The sequence below is a fragment of the Dasypus novemcinctus genome, chromosome 7 (genome assembly GCF_030445035.2).
Source record: "Dasypus novemcinctus isolate mDasNov1 chromosome 7, mDasNov1.1.hap2, whole genome shotgun sequence".
Lineage (NCBI taxonomy): Eukaryota > Metazoa > Chordata > Mammalia > Cingulata > Dasypodidae > Dasypus > Dasypus novemcinctus.
The window spans coordinates 12207791-12214421 of NC_080679.1; the positions used below are offsets into that span (position 1 = coordinate 12207791).

At 39.6% G+C, this 6631-nt stretch overlaps 1 pseudogene; it reads left to right on the top strand.

Annotated features, from left to right (window-relative positions):
- The first annotated feature begins 3254 nt into the window (after positions 1-3254).
- On the top strand, positions 3255-3374 carry LOC111762823 (small nucleolar RNA SNORA31; annotated as a pseudogene).
- Positions 3375-6631: the final 3257 nt, after the last annotated feature.

A 6631-nucleotide genomic window follows, 5' to 3' on the forward strand; every position in this document is an offset into this window, starting at 1 on the left:
TTCCATTTTTCACCTGAGTGCCTGCAGCATCTGATGAACAACCCTCCTTCCTGCCTGAAACTGGCCTCCCTTCACCTTTGGCAACTTGGGTAGTCCTCTTGAGAGTGGTGGCTCCCTGACAACAGGTGAGGCCTGGAAGGAAGGAAAAGAGCAAATTCTCAAGGTTTAGGGTCTTTCAACAGACTAACTGCATCCGATTAACAGCTGCACGCCAATGGCTGTCTCCCACCATTCGGGTAACCTACTTCCTGTGGAGGAATGAGAGGCCAGGGGGTTACTCTTGCTGAGACCTCTGCCTGGAAACTGAAGAGAAGAGCATGTGTGTTCCCTCCAGCCTCTGAGTGGAGACGCTTGGGGTTTTTCACTGTTCTGTCCCATGAGCCTATACTACTGCCTGATGCATAATAGGTCCTTGTGGTAGTTTGCGGCTTTTATGGATCCCAGAGAATGAGGTTCTTACATTAGTCCATTCCTGTGGGTGTGAACCTATTGTAGATGGGAGCTTTTGATTAGATTCAGTTAAGGGTCTTTTGATTAGGTTATTTCAGTAGCCCAGGATGTGTCTTAATCCTCTTCCTGGAGGCTTTTATAATGGGATGAATACAAAGAGAGATACCCGTGGGAGCAGAGAGAAAACCAGAAGCTGAAGCAAGGAAAGCCAGAATAGAAGCAGACCAGCAGATGCCACCAGGGGCCTTGCCACACGACGGGAGTTCCGCATCACCGACAGCCAGTCTTCAGGGAGAAAAGCATCACTTGAAGAATCCTCGATGTGGACATTCCCAAGGCCTCAGAGCTGTAAGCTTGCAAGCCAATGAAAAACCCCTATTGTAAAAGCCATCCCATTTCTAGTATATTGCTTTCTGCAGCTCTTAGCAAACTAAAACAGTCCTCAACGATTGAACAAGGGAACACTGAGGAAAATCCTTTCCCCACATTTAAGGAACTCCATGGTAGCAGCAGGAAGGGAATGTTTAGGCCAGATTTTGTTCTTTGACTTTTCAGGTACTGGGGCTGGGAATTGAACCTGGGACCTTGTATGTGGGAAGCTGGTGCTCAACCACTGAGCCACATCAACTCCCTTGATTTGGGTTTTTTGTTTGTTTTGCGTGTTTGTTTTCTTTTCTGGGAATGGAACCTGAGACCTCCCAGGTGAGATGCAGGCACTCAACCACTTGAGCCATATCCGCTCCTTAGGCCAGATACTTTGAAGTTCTTTACACTTTTGTGCCGAGGATTCTTTTGGGAGCCTAGTGAAGACTTTAAACCCTTCTCAGAATAATGCTTTTAGTAATGTCTTTTTTTTTTTTTAAAGATTTATTTATTCTTCCCCCACTCGCCACCGCTCGCTTGCTGACTGCTCTCATGTCCACTTGCTGCGTATTCTTCTGTGTCTGCTTGTCTTTATTGCATCATCTTGCTGCACCAGCTCTCCGTAGGCACGGACCATCAGCTCTCCGCAGGCACGGGCCAGCTTTCCTTCACAAGGAGGCCCTGGGACGTGAGCCCAGGGCCTCCCATATGGTAGATGGGAGCCCAGTCGATTGAGCTACATCCCCTTCCCAGTAATGTCTTTTAAAAAGCACTGGAAACCAAGCAAAGGCTTGCCAGGTGTGGCAGATTGAATTACGTACCCCAGTGTGGAGGTGTTCTTGGTCTTGGTGTGCGTTCTGGTGAGTGTGGGGCCATTGTAAAAAAGATCTCTTCAAGATGACATGTCAGCTATGAGGTGACCCAGCTGAAACGGTGGGTTTTAATCTGGGTTATTGAAGTCCGTTATAGGCCAAGTGAAAGTCAGATGGGGAGAGAAGCCACGGAGAGCAGCCAGAAGCCGAAAGTTGGTGGACCCCAGAAGAAAGAGAAGATGCTGCCATGTGCATCGCCAAGTGATAGAAAAGTGGAGGAACCCCAAAGACCCCTGGTCAGCCAGAAGACACCCCAGGAGGAAGCATGACCTTCTAGCCTCTGAAACTGAGCCAAAAAATTCCTGTTGTTAAGCCAACCTTTTGCATGGTATTTGTTTTGGCAGCCAGGAAACTAAAACAAAGGAAACCAATTATATTGAAGTAAAGTTATCAAAATATTTGAAGACAACTTTTGTGATAGAATCATGTATGTGTTTATTAATACATTAGATAATACATTAACATTTACAATACAGTTAAGTTAGGGAGTTTGGTTCTTAAAATTAATGGAGTAGCTTAAAACAGACTGATCCTCCTGCCAATAACAATTATAAACTTTGGACAAAGTGTGAAAAAAACTGAAGGTGTTTAAGGACAAACAATATCAGATAGAAACTGGAGAGGATGTCATCTGTGAAAGAAGGTAAGCATAGCAATAATTAACAGTAAGTGAAAATGAACTAACAAAAGTAGAGATTGTCAGATTGGGTGAAAAATCAATCTAGATCGCAAAACCAAAAGAAAAAGAGATTGAAAGTGAAAGGGTGGAAAAGGATATATACCTTGTAAACTCTAGGCATAAATCTGATCTGGCAACCTTAATACCAGACAACATAGATTTCAAGATAAGAATAACAGTATAAGCAAAGAAAAAGAGGCACATTTCATGATAAAAAAGGTCAATTTATTAGATACAACAATCATAAATATGTATGTACCTAATAGTTTTAAAATATGTGCAGCAAAAATTGGCATAAAGGGATAAATGAGCAAATTTGCAAAATCTGGCAAGGACATTACAAGAAGGAAGAAAAGACTAATATCCCCTGATTAGTAATTGAAGAAAATGTGGCATTGGTGTGGAGAAAGTGGCCATGGTGGCTGCTGGGTGTGGGGAATGGGAGGAAGAGATGAGATGGGAGGTGTTTTCGGGACTTAGAGTTGTCCTGGGTGGTGCTGCAGGGACAATTACCCGACATTGTAAGTCCTCCAGTGGCCCACTGGTTGGAGCGTGGGACAGTGTGGGCTATAGTGTGGACCATTGACCATGAGGTGCAGTAGTGCTCAGAGATGTATTCACCAAATGCAATGGATGTCTCATGATGATGGAGAAGGATGATGCTGTGGGGGGAGTAGTGGGGTGGGGGGGAATATGGAATATGGGACCTCATGTTTTTTTAATGTAATATTAAAAAAAGAATTAAATTTTAAAAAAGACCAATATTCCCATGAACATGACATTAAAATTCTTAAATATTAAACAGAATCTAGAAATATATAAAAATGATAACACAGCCTAACCAAGTGGGGTGCATCACAAATTCAAGGTTTAACATATAAAAATCAGTATTTAATGCATCTTTGACCTGTAGCAATTAATGTCTGCTGCTAAGGTTGATGCAAGAAAAAGAAAGTCCTTGCACTTTCTTTCTGGTTTTGGCAGTCAAGACTGAATGGGGGAATACAGGAAATTCTGAAAACATGGGGAAGGGGAAATAATCTTTGCAACCCAGAAATAAACTTGTAAACAGCAGGGGGAAGAATCAATGTTTAATTAAAAAAAATTTTTAAATCAATATAATTTACCACATTAACAGAATAAAAGGTAAAAGTAATGGTCTAGAGGAACGGGGAAAACACATTTAACAATCAGCATTTGTGATAAAATTCTCAACAAACTGATGAAGAACAGCTATGAAAAACCCATAGCTAATATACTTCCTAGTGAAATGGTTAGCATTTTCCTCTGGAGATCCTGAGCAGGTAAGGATGTCTGAGTTTACCATATCCATTTAACATTGTATTGGAAATCCAGTGCAGTAAGGCAAGGAAAATAAATAAAAAACAAACATGGGAAAGGAAGATGTAAAACTGTCTTTATTTACAAATCACATGATTACACATGTAGAAAAATGAAAGAATCTACCAAAAACAAAACCCTACAATCAGATTAAGCAAATTTAGCAAGTTTGCAAAGGAAATAAGATTGATACATAAAAATCATTTGTATTTATATACAACAAAGCAGCAAACAACTGGAAAATACGTTTCCAAAAGTTAGCATTTACAATCACATTAAAAAACCATAAAAATGAAATATCTCAGGATGAATTTAATAGAAATTGAGCAAGACGTCTGTCTACATTTAAAACTACAACACTGCTGAGCAAAAGTAACTAAATAACTGGAGAGATACACCATGTTTGTGGATTAGAAGATTCTACTGTTAAGGTGTCAATTTTCTCAGTTGATTTATAGGTTCAACCCAATCATAATAATCTCAAAAACTTTTTAATAGAAATTTACAAGATGATTCTAAAACTTATGGAATTGTGAAGGACTAGAAAAGCAAAGCAATCTTAGGGGAAAAAAAAGTTATCTGAAATGACTTCACAATTTCTTATAAAGCAGTGTGGTTTTGGTGTAAAGATAAATATGCAGATAAACAGATGAGAGAGTCCAGAAATCTCATATGTACAGCCAGTTTATCTTTGATAAAGGTACTGATGCATTCAATGAGGAAAAGGTAGTCTTTTCAACAAATGGTGTTTGAACAACAACTAGATATTCACTTGGGGAAAAAAAAAACCTTCTACATCACACATAGCAAAAATTAAAAATTCAAGATGGGTCACAGACCTAATTACAAAATTTAAAATGATAAAACTTTAGAAGAAAACAAAGGAGAGTATCTTTATGATTTAAGGATAGGGAAACATTTCTAAGAAAAAACACAAAAGGCATTAAACATAAATGAAAAAACAGCAGTAAGGTGATAAGTTGGACTTAAACAACATTAAAATGTGCTCATCAGAAGACACTTAAGAAAATGAAAAGACAAGCCACAGATTGGGAGAAAGTGTTTGCAGTACATATTTCTGTCAAGGGTCTTGTATCCATAATATATAATCACAAATCCATAATAAAATGACAACTCAATTAAAAGCGCACCATAGAACTGAATAGACAATTTGTAAAACAAGATGTATGGATAGCAACAACAACAACAAAAGCACATGAAAAGGTGTAGCAGCAACATTGCAGAGAAAAAAATACAGATTAAAACCACAGTGAACTTTTCGAGGAAAACGTGGTCGCTGTAGCAGCTGAACTTCGGCTCCCTGGTCCTCCTGACTCACTGCTGTTCGCTTTCGCCGAGGAACAAGTTGGTCAGGAAGCCACACTGCAGCCATGGCTTTTAAGAATACTGGAAGGATGTCCGTGGAACCAGAGGTGGAGAGTCCCCACATTAGAATCACCCTGACCAGCCGCAACCTGACGTCTCTGGAGAAGGTGTGTGCTGACTCAATAAGAGGCGCAAAGGAAAAGAACCTCAAAGTGAAGGGACCAGTGCAGATGCCTACCAAGCCAAGAATCACTACAAGGAAAACTCGTGGTGAAGGTTCAAAGACTTGGGATTGTTTCCAGATGAGGATCCACAAGTGACTCATGGACCTGCACAGTCCTTCTGAGATTGTCAAGCAGATTACTTCCATCAGTATTGAGCCAGGAGTAGAGGTTGAAGTCACCATTGCAGGTGCTTAAGTCAATTATTTTAATATAAATATTGTCAGTTGCTAAAAAAAACACAAACCACACAATGGGGAATGGAGGTGGCTCAAGTGATTGGGCACCCACCTACCACATGGGAGGTCCGTGGTTTGGTTCTTGGTGCCTCCTAAACAGAAGACAAGCATACAGTGAACAGACACAGTGAGTATAATCAATGGTGGTGTTGGGGGGGAGTAAATAAATAAATCTTTTAAAAAAAAAAAAAAAGCTGTGATTATACTAAAAGCCATTGATTGTATGGTATATAAATATCTCAATAAAACTTAAAAAAAAAAAAGAAACCACAATGAGATACCACTACTACTATACAGCAACCAGAATGGCTAAAATTAAAAAGATGATCGGGAATTGGTGTAGGTCAGTGATTGACTGCCTGCTTCCCATGTACAAGATACCAGGTTCTATCCCCGGTAACCCCTAAAAATAAACAAATAAATAAAAAAGATTGACAACACCAAATGTCTTCAAGGATTTAGAGCAACTTGAAATATCAATTATTGCAGATGAAATGCAAATGGTAGAGCCACTTTGGAAAAGTGTTTGACAGTTTATTATAAAGTTTAAACATATACATATACTGAAAGTTCATAGTATTAGAAAGTTAAACATACACCAACCCTATAATTCAGCAATTCCACTCTATCTACCCAAGAGAAATTAAAACATATGTCCACAAGTAAAGCCTGGTATAAAAATGTTTGTAGCTGCTTTATTCATAGCAAACAAAACTGAAAACAACTCAATATCCTTTAAGAGGGGAATGGATAAATAAATGTGCAATTGAACACTACTCAGCAATAAAAAGGAATAAATGACTTAATCTCTCAAAAACGTAGAGTGGGGAGCTGGTGTAGCTCAGTGGTTGAGTGCCTGCTTGTCACGTACCAGATCCCGGGTTCAATCCCCAGTACCTCCTAAAAAAAAAACCAACAACAAAGAACTAATCCTGTACAGTGGTAGAAGGTAGAGTTAACAAGCAAGACCAGTCAGTAACTGTAGTCAGAACAGTGGTTGCCTCTGGGGTTTGGTGGGGGGAGTTTGAGTGGAAAGGGCTTGAAGGAATTTTTTGGGGTGATGGGAATATTCCATACCTGACTGGGGTGATGGTTACATAGATGTAAGTAATTGTCAAAACTCATCAAACTGTACACTTA